At 39.6% G+C, this 15934-nt stretch overlaps 1 non-coding gene across 1 annotated transcript; it reads right to left on the reverse strand.

Annotated features, from left to right (window-relative positions):
• Window positions 1–255: 255 nt before the first annotated feature.
• Window positions 256–361, reverse strand: LOC122679685. Its single transcript, XR_006336482.1, has one exon. It is a non-coding gene; the product is annotated as a U6 spliceosomal RNA (small nuclear RNA).
• Between the last annotated feature and the right edge of the window lie 15573 nt (window positions 362–15934).

A 15934-nucleotide genomic window follows, 5' to 3' on the forward strand; every position in this document is an offset into this window, starting at 1 on the left:
TTTAAACTGAGATAGAGTTGATATACAATATTTTGTTTCGGGTATATGATCTGTTTGTGTAATAGTGATACACAATTTTTCAAGGTTATATTCCATCCCTTGTCATTATGAAACATTGGCTATATTCCCCGTGCTCTACAGTATATTCTTATAGCTTATTTATTTTATACATAGTAGTTTGTACATCTTCATCGCTTTCCCCCATCTTGCCCCTCCCCACTTTCGTCTCCCCACTGGTAACCACTAGTTTGTTCTAAAACTATGGGACACTTCATGAATTTGTGTGTCATCCTTGTGCAGGGCACATGTTAGTCTGCTCTGTATCATTCCAATTTTAATATTTGTACTGCTGAAGCAGCACTGTTTGTGGTTTTTTACCCAGTAGAGTGACCCAGACCTTCATTCACGAAGCAGCTGGGCCATTAATAGAGCTGCCTGAATTAGACTGTTGTAGTTTTCCATTGTGGAGAAGGTAATGGCACCCCACTCCAGTACTCTTGCCTGGAAAATCCCATGGACAGAGGAGCCTGGTAGGCTGCAGACCATGGGGTTGCTACGAGTCCGACAGGACTGAGCGGCTTCACTTTCACTTTTCACTTTCATGCATTGGAGAAGGAAATGGCAACCCACTCCAGTGTTCTTGCCTGGAGAATCCCAGGGATGGGGGAGCCTGGTAGGCTGCCATCTATGGGGTCTCACAGAGTCGGACGGACACAACTGAAGCGACTTAGCAGCAGCAGCAGCAGTTTTCCATCGACTTTAACCCAGGTTATGTTACTAAGAGCCCTAACAGATCTCCTGAATTCTAGCCACACCCTTCCTTACCTCGTTGCTTGTAGCAGTTCAATTTCCCCTTGGCAATCAGGATCAATTGCTCCAGCCATATAGCAAGTAACCTTTTTTGCCTGTTAACTCAGAGGCTTGAGAAGCCCAAAGTGGCCAGGTAACAGTCTTCACTTCCAGTTCTTGGAATCACTGCTGTGTCCCTGGTGGATGCATTCCTCCTTTTGAAACTAAGACCTCTAGACCAGAAGAACTTACGGTAACAGGGACAGGAAGCAAAATTTTTGTCAGTGGATCACTAGAGGTAGTAGTGAGAGGTTCCCCTACCATTTCCATTCCTTGATTCTTAGACCCATCCCCATGAATTCTGGCTATGAGGGAAATATAGCACCATATACTGGTCACCAAGGTAGAGTGTACATCACCTCCTGGAAAACCTGGCTTCGGTCCTGTAAAGTAGTGACCCTGAGCTGTTCTTGTATTTAACTTTGTCTTCAAAAGGACTTTCCACTATTCTATCAAGCTAACTGCTTCAGGATGGTTGAAGAATAGATATCTATGAGGGGGGACCACTGACACACTTCATTTGTTATCAAGTGAGTTCCTCGTTCAGAAGCAATGCTGTGTAAAACCATGATGGTGGATAGGATAGCCCATTCTGTGGCTACCAGGTCACTTCCTTCCCCAGAGATTCTTGTCATTGCCCAATGGGCTCATGAACAATGTAGTCATGGTGACAACATGAACTTCCATTAACCAAGCCCAACCTGGCTATGGCTACCAGAGAGTGTTCAGTCAGCCAGCCATTGAGACTAACACTGAGTCCCCAATATGGCACCATTCCCAGGGGGAGCAGTCAGCCATCTGGTTGGCAGGTTGCTTACACTGGATCACTTTCATCATGGGAGGGCCAGTGTTGGGTATTTTTGTTGTTGTTGTTGTTTGTTCATTTTTGGCTATGCTGCATGACTTGTGGCATCTTAGTTCCCCAACCAGGAATCAAACCTGAACCCCCAGCACTGAAAGCACCAACTCCTAACCAGTGGACTGCCAGGGATTCCTTCTTTGCAATATTTTGCTTAAAAAAAAAAAAAAATATATATATATATATATATATATATATATATATATATATATAAATGAAACAGCAGTTTCAACAATCTAACTCAACTTTTTTTTGTGACCAAAAATCTAGTACTCTATTAACAATACAGTAGTTATAATAATAAAAAATGAAGAAGTCTTATTCATAAATTGCTGTTGGCTGGACCCAGGTTCGATCCCTGGGTTGGGAGGATCCTCTGGAGGAGGAAATGGCAACCCACTCCAGTATTCTTGCCTGGAGAATTCCATGGACTGAAGAGCCTGGCGGGCTACAATCCATGGAGTCACAAAGAGTCAGATATGACTGAGCGATTAACACAGATAAACATACTGTCAGCAATGAGGTACATCTGTAGTACTAAACTGAGAGCTATATTCAGTATGCTTTCTATCATACTGTTGTCAGTGCCAAGCTGAGAAATTTTGGATCCCCATAGGAATAATTTCAAGATTTCTTATAGTATGGTGGAATTTTGTAGGATTTTATAAAGAACAAGATAATCAGATTCTTTACTGAGTAAATTCTCCCAGTGTGTTTGGCTTGATTTCACTGTTGGCTTTTCTTTGATCTTTACTAGGTTTTTCATGCTAAATTTTAAATAGGGACATTTTTGCAATTCTTTAAGAAGTTTTATTTCCAGTCTGCTCCCTCCTAAAATTGTTTTTCAAATGAAACAAAATGATATATTTTTTAAATGATATATTTTATATAGCATATTTTAAATAAATAATAAACAGATTTTTTGTTAATGGCATATATTTTCCAGTCTCATTCTATTATACACATTACTCTACTTTTATTTTTCTTCCCTTTAATATATCATTAACTTGTGATATTATTATATATACTTGAACTCTATTTTGGAATGATTATGGTTTCTTCATGAGACATTCTTGAGGTTTTTTGCTTTTTTTCCTTTCCTACAAATTGTTTCTGTTCTACTCTTGGTCTGTCCCATTGGCCCTTTATCATATATTTTTATTGCTTATTTACTTTTAATGTAACTTTGTTAACTATCATTTCCTTTCATTCTGAATGATTTTAAGAAAAATCTCTCAATATGAGTTTTTCTCTTTTACACCAATGTTTCTATGCATGCATACTCAGTTGTGTCTGACTCTTTATGACCCTATGGACCTCAGCCGACCAGGCTCCTCTGTCCATGGGATTTCCCAGGCAAGAATAGAGAAGTGGGTTGCCATTTCCTCCTCCAGGGGATCTTCCCAAGCCAGGGATCAAACTCGCATCTCCTGCTTTGGCAGGTGGATTCTTTGCCACTAAGCCACTTGAACTAGCCTTTGTCATTTCAAGGCCCCCTCAAATTTGACCTCAACTTTAAACAACCTTCCATTTTCTATTGATAAAACTGTGGTGTTAGTCTACACACATAACTTATATAGTGTTTCATGTATAACTTCCAATTAAACAAGAATTATTATAATTTTTTAACTTGGTTTCGATATAATACATGCATACACGTCTCTATCATACCACAGATGGCACTCCCTCATATTTACTAGAGCACTTTTTTTCCTACTAGTAGATAATAAGCCCCATGAAAACAAGGAGCATATGTCAACCTCTAGTGTCTGGCACAGTGTAGGTTTTTAATGAATGAAGAATAAATGAATAAATGAATGAATGAAAACCATTAGTTGTATAATTTCAGGGGTCTCTTCCAAAAAAATACTTCCCCTGTCAGCCAACTGGACTTATTTTAAAACAAAAATATCCTTAGAAATCACACTCGTTTTAACCTATTCATCCGAGGCAGAAGTTGTCAATCCTGTTTGAGGAAGAGAACCATGTGCTCATCCCAATAAAAATAAATTAGGAGCTCCTACATGATTCTAAGGGCTTCCCTGGTGGCTCAGACGGTAAAGAATCCTCCTGCAATGCGGGAGACCTGTGTTCGGTCCCTGGGTTGGGAAGATCCCCTGGAGGAGGGCAACCCACTCCAGCACTCTTGCCTGGAGAACCCCCGGGACAGAGGATCCTGGGGGCCTACAAACCATAATGTCGCAAAGCGTGGGACATGACTGAGTGAACACAGTACAGCGCAGGTGATTCTAAAGTGCAGGGAAGGTTGAGAACTGCTAGGCTAAGATAGAAATAACTGATGGCAGGTTCTAAGGTACAAGGAAAGCAAAAAATTAGGATCCTAATGACTTGAGGAGAGAAGTTCTTTGTTGGAGGTAGGGCTTGAGGGGCAAGGAGTTTGCAATGAGCCCAACTTGTCCTCCAAGAGGCTGGAGGTGGCTGGAGAGAGAGGTATTTTTTAAAGTATCTATCGTCTTGAAAAATTAAGAGGAAGAGATTATAAGTCCTTTTTAAAGAGACAAACTTTGAAGAGGAAGGAATTTAAAATTTAAATTTAAAAGTGAAGTCAGAGGTTCCAACAATTGCTAATAAAAGGGCCCTTTGAGTTCCTTGGGCTTTTTACAAAAATACTCCCCAGGCTCACAAATACTGCAGGCAGACTGCTTATACAGATGAAAAGTAGAGTCTAAAGAATAAATGTTGACAGCAGAACTTGAGAGAAGAAAAACTGTTTTAAAGAATTAGTAGTCCCCAATTTGTGTCTATACTATAATTACAACAACATAGAAACTATATGTGAATATGTTTTATTTTTATTACTTATTTATCTGTTTACTTAGGTTACACCAGGTGGTTTGCAGGATCTTATTTCACCAACCAGGGGTTGAACCTACGCCCTCAATGAGAGCACTGAGTCCTAACCATTAGACAACCAGGGAACTCCCAACTATGTGTGACTATGGATTGAACAAGAAAAGAAGAGTGTTGATGTTAGACAACTGGCATGTTGAGGTGTATTGAACTTGAAGCCTGAAGTTCTAGTTCCTACTTAGCTGCTAATCTGCTGTGCTTCCTTGGGCAGGTGTATTCACTTCTCTGGGGCTTAATTTCCTGACCTGAAAATTGAAAGCCTCAACTAAATCAGTGTTTCTTGCAAGGTTTCTCTAAAAAGAGTAAATAAATGCAGCCCCAAGGTCAATAAGGGGGAGCCTGAAGCACTCTCTGTAAGTCCAATTTTTTTTTGAAGTCTCCTATTTTGCCTTAAAAGTCCACATCCCAGTATGTGAATTGCATCTCAGTTAAACAGTTTTTTTTTTTTCCCCAAGTTCATGTACTTTATATTCTTTAGTCTTTGTGTTTTTTTTCTTTTAAATACAGCTGAGCTTGTATTGTATTTTATACTCTGGTTTTTTTCACAAAGTATTATATCTTTCACATTTTATATATGTCATTAAAATGCTGTTCCTTTTCTTTTCATAGCTTTCCAATATTCCATCATATGACCGTATTATGCTGCATTACTGTCTCTTAATTTGGGATATTCATGTTACAGTACAGCGTGTTTCTGCCACCAAGCTGCCTTAATTCCAGTCTGCTTGGATCTGTGAAGAGCCTGAGATTTCTTTATAGTTTCTAATTGAATCCTCTGAAGTGCAGAGCTTGGAAAATGAAAAAAATTTTTTTTCTCTTATTGCTGCCATGTGTGAAGTGGTCTCTTGGTGACGTAAGTTGTAATTCATTCTTTCTTGAGATCTCACTGCTAAAAGTGGGGAAGAAACTAACGCTTACTGAATCTGGACTGTTTTTGTAAAGGTTATTACAGGTCATCCACCCAGTGAGGTAATGAATATCCCACTTCATGTAATAATAAGCTGAGACTCAAACGATTGGGCTGGCTGACTAATGATGTGCAGTACCTGCGATTAAATGGGATCTGATCTCCCCCAGATCTGTTCCAGGCCATCCTGTTCACCACGCTTTGGACCCACAGCAGTAAGAGAGCGAGCATAGCTACCCTGCACTTCCCTCTGTTGGCTCTTTTTTTCTTTTTTAATTGAAGTGTATAGATTGTCAATATTATGTTTGTTTCAGGTGTACAACACAGTGATTTAATATTTTTATAGATTATATTCTGTTTAAAGTTGGCCTTCCCTGGTGTCTCAGATGGTAAAGAATCTGTCTGCAATGCAGAAGACCTGGGTTCAGTCCCTGAGTTGGGAAAATCCCCTGGAGAAGGGAATGGCTACCCATTCCAGTATTCTTACCTGGAAAGTCCCATGACAGAGGAGCCTGGTGGGAGCTGGACATGACTGAGTGATGAACACTAAACACTAACATCAGTTCAGTTCAGTAGCTTAGTTGTGTCCGACTCTTTGCGACCCCATGAACTGCAGCATGCCAGGCCTCCCTGTCCATCACTAACTCCTGGAGCTTGCTCAAACTCATGTCCATAGTGATTTAATATTTTTATAGGCTATATTCAATTTAGAGTTATTAAAAAATAATGGCTATATTCCTTGTGCTGTACAGTCTGTCCTTATTGTTAATTTTTTTATTCATAGGAATTTTTACCTGTGAATCCCCTCTCCCTATCTTGCCTCAACCTCCTTTCTTCTCCTCTCCTGGTAGCCACTAGCTGTTCCTCTAGTCTGTGAGTCTCTTTCTGTTTTGTTATATACATTTGTCTGTTTTATTTTTAAGATTTCACCTGTAACTGTTAACATAGAGTACTTGTCTTTTCCACCTACCTTATTTCACTGAGTTTAACACCCTCCTAGGTAAACTGTTTTTTTGCACCTGTCAGCAATAAAGGACAGAAATGGTATGGACCTAACAGAAGCAGAAGATAGTAAAAAGAGGTGGCAAGATACACAGAAGAACTATACAAAAAAGATCTTCATGACCCAGATAATCATGATGGTGTGATCACTCACCTAGAGCCAGACATCCTGGAATGCGAAGTCAAGTGGGCCTTAGGAAGCATCACTATGAACAAAGTCGTGGAGGTAATGGAATTCCAGGTGAGCTATTTCAAATCCTAAAAGATGATGCTGTGAAAGTGCTGCACTCAATATGCCAGCAAATCTGGAAAACTTAGCAGTGGCCACAGGACTCGAAATGGTCAGTTTTCATTCCAATTCCAAAGAAAAGCAATGCCAAAGGATGTTCAAATTACTGCACAATTGCACTCATATCACATGTTAGTAAATTAATGCTCACAGTTCTCCAAGGGAGGCTTCAACAGTACGTGAACTGTGAACTTCCAGCTATTCAAGCTGGATTTAGAAAAGACAGAGGAACCAGAGATCAAATTGCCAACATCCGTTGGATCACAGAAAAAGCAAGAGAGTTCCAGAAAAACATCTATTTCTGCTTTATTGACTATGCCAAAGCCTTTGACTGTGTGGACCACAACAAACTGTGGAAAATTCTGAAAGAGATGGGAATAGTAGACCACCTGACCTGCCTCTTGAGAAATCTGTATGCAGGTCAAGAAGCAACAGTTAGAACTGGACATGGAAGAACAGACTGGTTCCAAATCAGGAAAGGAGTACGTCAAGGCTATATTTTGTCATCCTGCTTGTTTAACTTATATGCAGAGTACATCCTGAGAAACGCTGGGCTGGCTGAAGCACAAACTGGAATGAAGATTGCTGGGAGAAATATCAATAACGTCAGATATTCAGATGACACCCTTATGGCAGAAAGTGAAGAAGAGCTAAAGAGCCTCTTGATCAAAGTGAAAGAGGAGAGAGAAGAAGTTGGCTTAAAGCTCAACATTCAGAAAACTAAGATCATGGCATCTGGTCCCATCACTTCATGGCAAATAGATGGGGAAACAATGGAAACAGTGAAAGACTTTATTTTTGGGGGCTCCAAAATCACTGTGGATGGTGACTTCAGCCATGAAATTAAAAGACACTTGTTCCTTGGAAGAAAAGCTATGACCAACCTAGACAGCATATTAAAAAGTGGAGACATTACTTTGCTAACAAAGGTCCATCTAGTCAAGGCTATGGTTTTTCCAGTAGTCATGTGTGGATGTGAGAGTTGAACTATAAAGAAAGCTGAGCACTGAAGAATTGATGCTTTTGAACTGTGGTGTTGGAGAAGACTCTTGAGAGTCCCTTGGACTGCAAGGAGATCCAACCAGTCCATCCTAAAGGAAATCAGTTCTGAATATTCATTGGAAGGACTGATGCTGAAGCTGAAACTTCAATACTTTGGCCACCTGATGCGAAGAACTGACTCATTGGAAAAGACCCTGATGCTGGGAAAGATTGAAGGCAGGAGGAGAAGAGGATGATAGAGGATGAGATGGTTGGATGGCATCACCGACTCAATGGATGTGAGTTCGAGTAAACTCTGGGAGTTGGTGACGGACAGGGAGGCCTGGCGTGCTGCAGTTCATGGAGTCGCAGTGTCTGACATGACTGAGCGACTGAACTGAACTGAACAGCTTATCTATTTGCCAATCTCTTTTCTTGGCAGTGCGTTAGTTCCTCCTACAATTAGAATCTCATTTTGGGGGACTTCCCCTGTGTTCCAGTGGCTAAGACTCCATATTCCCAGTGCAGTGGAGCTGGGTTTGATCCCTGGTCAGGCAGCTAGATCCCACATGCCTCAGCTGAGAGTTCACATGCCACAGCTAAAGAACCTACACACTGAAACTAAGACCCAGAACAGTCAAATAAATAAATAAAAAAATTTTTAAACTCATTTTTTGATGAGGGTCTTTGTCATGCAGCAGGTAGTTTTTTTTCCTCAAAGGATAAATAAATTAAGGATTGTTTTAATGCATAGAGCAGGGGTTAGTAAACTTTTTCTGTAAAAGGGCAGATAGTGACTATTCTAGACTTTGTAGAACATAAGATCTCATACATATGAGGTCATAAATGTCAGTTCCAGCAACTCAACTCTGCCTTTTCAGTGGAAGAGCAGTCACCCACTACTGTATGTAATAATGGATGTGGCTATGTTCCAATAAAACTTTATTTAGGGGCACTGAAATCTGAATTTCATATAATGTTCAGTTCCCTCAAAATTATTATTCTTTTGACTTTTTTTCATCCATTAAAAAAATGTAGAAATCCATCCTTGCAGTAAGGATTATTGTTGTTGTTTTTTAGTCAATCAGTCATGTCCAACTATTTTGCTACCCCACGGACTGCAGCCCGCTAGGTTCCTCTGTCCATGGGATTTTCCACGGCAAGAATACTGGAGAGGGGATCTTGCAGACCCAGGGAAGGAACCTGCATCCCCTGCATTGGCAGGCAGATTTTTTACCACTGAGGCCCCTAGGAAGCCCAAAGTATAATCAATCAATTTCTCCTAATACCTGTTATTGTCCTTCACCCAAATCCAATCCTCCCTTTCTTCCTTGTCCAGCCTCAACTTCAAGGTCAATCCTGACACTGTCTTCCTTTCATAGGCCCTCAGGGTCTGGTTTTCAGCAACCTGTGGTGTCTGCTTTTTTTGTTTGTTTGTTTTTGCTGAACTGCAAGGTATGTGGGATCTCAGCTCCCCAACTGGGGATTGAACCTGGGCCCCTGCAGTGAAAGCACCAAGTCCTAACCATTGGACCACCAGGGAATTCCCAACAGAGTGGTGTCTTGAAGTCAGCCAGGAAACAACAATGAGGTTGCCTGAGGAGGGGCGGTGGCGGGTGGAGGGGAAAGGGGGATGGGTAGGAACTCTGAAGAGTTAAACCCCATACCCTCCCCCAAGGTTGCACAGCCCCTGAGGGCAGTCCCTCTGCCAGAGCCAAGCTCTGGCCTGGTGATGCCTTCAGGGGATTTGTGTGTCGCTCCAGCCTAGAGCATTTCTCCAAGCTTAAATCTGGGTCCACAACACATCTGCTCTTCCAAGCACCAGGCACAATCAGAAGAGGGAATAAAAATGGAGCTGAATTTCCAAAGTTTTCTGGGCCACTGTCTCCACTTCTCTCAGCTCTTTCAGGTGTATTTTTCATGGAGTAAATCTAGGTAGAGATAAAAATTAGATACCAAGTACACAGCAAAAGCTCTTCTCTTTCTGTAGTTGGATAATTTGGGCTTTCTGAGCTGAGAAAAGAGATGACCTAATACTTCCTACCAGGAAATAACAGGTTCGGGAAATAGACAAATAATTTTGTCCCACTGCAACTGATAAGCTGAACTAAGGTGCTGTTAAAAGTACCAAACGTATGTCAGAGCAAGCCTAAGGTATGAATCATATGACACAATTTTTTTTTTTTTTATTAGTTGGAGGCTAATTACTTCACAACATTTCAGTGGGTTTTGTCATACATTGACACGAATCAGCCATAGATTTACACGTATTCCCCATCCCGATCCCCCCTCCCACCTCCCTCTCCACCTGATTCCTCTGGGTCTTCCCAGTGCACCAGGCCCGAGCACTTGTCTCATGCATCCCACCTGGGCTGGTAATCTGTTTCACCATAGATAATATACATGCTGTTCTTTCAAAACATCCCACCCTCACCTTCTCCCACAGAGTTTAAAAGTCTGTTCTGTACTTCTGTGTCTCTTTTTCTGTTTTGCATATAGGGTTATCGTTACCATCTTTCTAAATTCCATATATATGTGTTAGTATGCTGTAATGTTCTTTATCTTTCTGGCTTACTTCACTCTGTGTAAGGGGCTCCAGTTTCATCCATCTCATTAGAACTGATTCAAATGAATTCTTTTTAATGGCTGAGTAATATTCCATGGTGTATATGTACCACAGCTTCCTTATCCATTCGTCTGCTGATGGGCATCTAGGTTGCTTCCATGTCCTGGCTATTACAAACAGTGCTGCGATGAACATTGGGGTGCACGTGTCTCTTTCAGATCTGGTTTCCTCAGTGTGTATGCCCAGAAGTGGGATTGCTGGGACATATGGCAGTTCTATTTCCAGTTTTTTAAGGAATCTCCACACTGTTCTCCATAGCGGCTGTACTAGTTTGCATTCCCACCAACAGTGTAACAGGGTTCCCTTTTCTCCACACCCTCTCCAGCATTTATTGCTTGTAGACTTTTGGATAGCAGCCATCCTGACTGGTGTGTAATGGTACCTCATTGTGGTTTTGATTTGCATTTCTCTGATAATGAGTGATGTTGAGCATCTTTTCATGTGTTTGTTAGCCATCTGTATGTCTTCTTCGGAGAAATGTCTGTTTAGTTCTTTGGCCCATTTTTTGATTGGGTCATTTATTTTTCTGGAATTGAGCTGTAGGAGTTGCTTGTATATTTTTGAGATTAATCCTTTGTCTGTTTCTTCATTTGCTATTATTTTCTCCCAATCTGAGGGCTGTCTTTTCACCTTACTTATAGTTTCCTTTGTAGTGCAAAAGCTTTTAAGTTTCATTAGGTCCCATTTGTTTAGTTTTGCTTTTATTTCCAATATTCTGGGAGGTGGGTCATAGAGGATCTTGCTGTGATTTATGTCGGAGAGTGTTTTGCCTATGTTCTCCTCTAGGAGTTTTATAGTTTCTGGTCTTACATTTAGATCTTTAATCCATTTTGAGTTTACCTTTGTGTATGGTATTAGAAAGTGTTCTAGTTTCATTCTTTTACAAGTGGTTGACCAGTTTTCTCAGCACCACTTGTTAAAGAGGTTGTCTTTTTTCCATTGTATATCCTTGCCTCCTTTGTCAAAGATAAGGTGTCCATAGGTTCGTGGATTTATCTCTGGGCTTTCTATTCTGTTCCATTGATCTATATTTCTGTCTTTGTGCCAGTACCATACTGTCTTGATGACTGTGGCTTTGTAGTAGAGTCTGAAGTCAGGCAGGTTGATTCCTCCAGTTCCATTCTTCTTTCTCAAGATTACTTTGGCTATTCGAGGTTTTTTGTATTTCCATACAAATTGTGAAATTATTTGTTCTAGTTCTGTGAAAAATACAGTTGGTAGCATTGAATCTATAGATTGCTTTGGGTAGAATAGCCATTTTGACAATATTGATTCTTCCAATCCATGAACACAGTATGTTTCTCCATCTGTTTGCATATGACACAATTTTGATGACCAACAAAAGCATTCAGACTAAATGAAAACTAATCTCAGAAAAAAATTAATGGCTTTTAAACAGAACTGTAAGATTAATAGAGAAGGAGGAGGTATTATACTTTATTAAATTTGATTTTTTTAAATTTGATTTTTATAAGCATTCATATAGTTATGTGAAATCGTACTGGATAGATCAATTCAAATCGACTATTATGGGCACTAGTAAATAAATTAAGAACTAAAAGACCACTAAAAGAACTAAAATAGGGCTTCTCTGGTGGTCCAGTGGTTAAGAATTTGCCTTGCAATGCAAGGGACACCAGTTTGATCCCTGGTCTGGGAAGATCCCACATGCCATGGGGCCACTGAGCCCTATGCTGCCACAACTACTGAAGCCCTCGATCCCTACAGCCCCTGCTCTGCAATAAGAGAAGCCATGGTGATGAGAGGCCCACTCACAGCAACTAGAGAAAGCCCACGCACAGCAATGAAGACTCAGCACAGCCAAAAATAATACATAAATAATTTTTTAAAAATAAATAAAACCAGCAGATAATATGGTCTTGCTTCAAGTTAATGATATGCAGTGTGACCTCTTCAATATCTGGCATGCTAAAAACTGGAAAGCTTCAGTGTGCAGCTCTTTTATCTATCCAGTAGTTATTATTTGATATGAATTTCTGAAGGGCAGAGTCCATGACTGTGCATCTATTTGTCTTTTCATTTCTTGTGCCTAGTCCCGTGCCTAGCATGTCATAAGATGCCTAAATACAGTTGGAATGAATGATGACTGAAAACGGTCACAAGGATAAGACATTGCAAAATTCTGAATTAGTCGTTAAACCATTAAAGAAAGCCAGAATTACATTCAATGTGTCTCATAATCTAATTATCTGACTATTGATAATCTGATATCATGTCAAATGGTAAGTTCACAATTATATGGGATACTCTTATTTCCCCACACAGCTGAAAATTAACTTATTGACATGTCATTAGATGGCAGATCCAGTGTTAATTTTTTTTTTTCAGTGTTAACATTTTTATAGATGTCCTTGAAAGTAATAATAAATACCTTCAGTTTTCAGTGGAAAAATCAAGAGCATTTCATTAAAACAGAGAAACTGGGGAAGCTAGAAATAGAATAAAAATTAACCTGAGACAGATAATTTTTACTTTAAAAAAGAAGATTAAGATACTATCAAATATAGAATCATATCTGAGTGTAAGTAGTGAAGTTTTCACACATGAATACTTTACTCAAATTGAATATATAAAGTTCCATACCTTCTTTTTATCCATTAACCTTACATCTCTGTTTAAAAGCAGTTAATTTTTTTGCAGATTAATTTTCTTTTAGTATGAATACTTTCATTGGTTAGCAAAATACCATCATGTCAGCTATACATTCTAGTACTAAAAGTCAAAAAGTAGCTCAACAATCTGTTCCTTGAATGCTTGGAAAAAATTCTTACAAACTCTCCTAGTGTTCTAAGATGAATAGTTATTTCCCCAAATTTGGACAAACAGGTACTCTTTCCCCCCACCCCAGGCCTCTGTTTCTTTTTCCCTTCAACTTACTATGGCAAACTATTTATTCCAAAAGTTGGCTGGAGAAGGAAGATGCCACAAGGGCAGCCACATGATCACAAATTTAATGACATGCATATGAAACTCCAACATCACATCAAACCAGTCTCTGTATAGGATGTCAAACCTAGCCGGGGAGAGCCAGGTGTTCTGTCTTCTCCAGCTTGCTGAGTCACATATAGAAAACTGTCAATTTCCTGGCATGCGTGTAGTGTGGGCAAAAAAAGTCACAAATATGTATCACAAGAGTCAGTTTACCTAAACCTGCCCGTACTAAGGATTTTTTCAATGAAAATGGAGAAAGTCTAAGAACTTCAATATTTTATTTACTTATTTTGGCCAAGCAGCATGTGGGATCTTTGATCCCTGATCAGAAGTCAAACCCACTTCCTCTGCATTGGAAGCATGAAGCCTTAACCACTGAACCATCAGGGAAATCCTGAAGAGCTTTAATATTTTAAATAAAATATACTTTCATATGTGATGACAATAACATAAAAATATGGGTAAAATAGCAATAAAACAAACATAGTTCTTATGTAGGATTGATAAAAATGTGGCATTTTTTTCCCCTTAAAGAATATGATATATTCCCCCTCAAAGTTTTCTTAAGAATCCCTTTGCTCGAGTTTAGGGTTTTTAAGTGCTAGCCACCCATTCTCCTTACTTGGCCCCGCAATAAACCTTTTCTGCTCCAAAAAACAAATAAACCCCCCCAAAATAAATACCTTTGCTGCAGTACTCTGTGGTGACCTAACTGAGAAGGAACTCTAAAAAAGAGTGGATATATATGCATACACGTGACTGATTCACTTTGCTATACAGTAGAAACTAAAACAACATTGTAAAGCAACTTTACAATAAAAGTTAATTTACAAAAAACAACACCTTTGCTGTTGTACATATAAAACTTCTTTAATGAAAACACTATGTGTCTCAAAATCTTTAATTTCCAGCTGTTCTACTGTCTGTGATGGAAGACAGGAACTTGGTTGAGAGGTTTGCCTGAAGCAAGGCCGCAGAGCAACTATTCTGTAGGGCAAATCACTCAGCAAACAGCATGCCCTCTGCGTGGCATCTATCACATGTCATGTCAAAATAATTTGCTTTAAAAAAATAAAGTCTAGAATAAAGATATCACTAGGGGATTTCCTCGGTGGCTCAGTGGTTAAGAACCCACCTTCCAATGCAGGGGATGTGTGTTCAATCCCTGTTTGGGGAAGTAAGATCCCACATGCTGGGGGTGGGGGGAGAATAAGTAAACCCTAGCACTGGTATGAAGACCCAGTGCAGCCAAATTAAAGGAAAAAAAAAATATATATATATATATATGTATATATATATATTACTATATTTCATTAACTTACTATGGGAAATTAAAATATATATTATACATGATTTTCAGTCTAAAGTAAGAAGAAACAGGGTTTCTTTTTGGTTAATGTCAGTATTTAATCATTTTGGATTCTTTGCATTTCAAAACCTTAACAACTTCAAAACTCCAATTTGCCATTTTACTGTCTTATGCCAGAGCAAGTTCAGCTGGGTTAGCTAAGTACAAAACACATTCGTTCATCTTAAGGAATTACAAACGCATGAGTTTAAGATGTTTTATTGTGCTACTATTATAAGCTCAGTTTTCCCGTTTGTATTTGAAGCTGGATTAAAATTAAGCATCTGGCGACTGGGATATGGGGGAGCATGACGTCCCATTGGTGACAAGCTTTTCAATTAAACAGAAGTACTTCAATATGCCCCTGTAAGAAAACAAAAGGGCTATAAGTATGTTACAATTTTACTTAAATTATGCATCTTTCTTTCTACTCCTTTACCTTCCTCTCCTTCATCTTTTCTTTCTTTCTTATTTTTTTTAAATTCACTTATTTATTTTTGGCTGTGTTGGATCTTCAGTTCAGTTCAGTTGCTCAGTCGTGTCCAACTCTCTGCGACCCCATGAACTGCAGCACGCCAGGCCTCCCTGTCCATCACCAACTCCCAGAGCCTACCCAAACTCATGTCCATTGAGTCGGTGATGCCATCCAACTATCTCATTCTCTGTCGTCCCCTTCCCCTGGCTTCAATCTTTCCCAGCATCAGGGTCTTTTCCAATGAGTCAGTTCTTCGCATCAGGTGGCCAAAGTATTGGAGTTTCAGCTTCAACATTAGTCCTTCCAATGAACACTCAGGACTGATTTCCTTTAGGATGGACTGGTTGGATCTCCTTGCAGTCCAAGACTCTCAAGAGTCTTCTCCAACACCACAGTTCAAAAGCATCAATTCTTTGGTGCTCAGATTTCTTTATAGTCCAACTCTCACATCCATACATGACTACTGGAAAAACCATAGCCTTGACTAGATGGACCTTTGTTGGCAATGTAATGTCTCTGCTTTTAATATGCTGTCTAGGTTGGTCATAAATTTCCTTCCAAGGAGTTATCGTCTTTTAATTTCATGGCTGCAATCACCATCTGCAGTGATTTTGGAGCCCAGAAAAATAAAGTCAGCCACTGTTTCCACGGTTTCCCCATCTATTTGCCATGAAATGATGGGACCGGATGCCACAATCATAGTTTTCTGAATGTTGAGCTTAAGCCAACTTTTTCACTCTCCTCTTTCACTTTCATCAAACAGCTCTTTAGTTCT

This window comes from Cervus elaphus, chromosome 21, assembly GCF_910594005.1.
Source record: "Cervus elaphus chromosome 21, mCerEla1.1, whole genome shotgun sequence".
NCBI classification, from domain to species: Eukaryota; Metazoa; Chordata; class Mammalia; order Artiodactyla; family Cervidae; genus Cervus; species Cervus elaphus.